Source organism: Juglans regia, unplaced genomic scaffold (genome assembly GCF_001411555.2).
Source record: "Juglans regia cultivar Chandler unplaced genomic scaffold, Walnut 2.0 Scaffold_16068, whole genome shotgun sequence".
Lineage (NCBI taxonomy): Eukaryota > Viridiplantae > Streptophyta > Magnoliopsida > Fagales > Juglandaceae > Juglans > Juglans regia.
The window spans coordinates 1-207 of NW_023346687.1; the positions used below are offsets into that span (position 1 = coordinate 1).

Genomic DNA, 207 nt, shown 5'->3' on the forward strand with positions numbered 1-207 from the left:
AATTACTTTGATGGGTGCGATCATACCAGCACTAATGCACTGGATCCCATTTGAACTCCACATTTAACCGTGCTTGGGCGAGAGTAGTAGTAGGATGTGTGACCTCCTGGGAAGTCCTCGTGTTGCACCCCTCGTTTTTGTTTTTTCCGCCTTGCGAGAGGAATTGACAACAAGGACCACTCGGGAGTGGATTTTTAGGAAAATCGC

At 47.8% G+C, this 207-nt stretch overlaps 1 non-coding gene across 1 annotated transcript; it reads left to right on the forward strand.

The window, feature by feature from the left end:
* Positions 1 to 12: 12 nt before the first annotated feature.
* LOC118345169 lies at positions 13 to 131 on the forward strand. The gene has a single exon (XR_004798792.1). It is a non-coding gene; the product is annotated as a 5S ribosomal RNA (ribosomal RNA).
* The last annotated feature ends 76 nt before the right edge of the window (positions 132 to 207 follow it).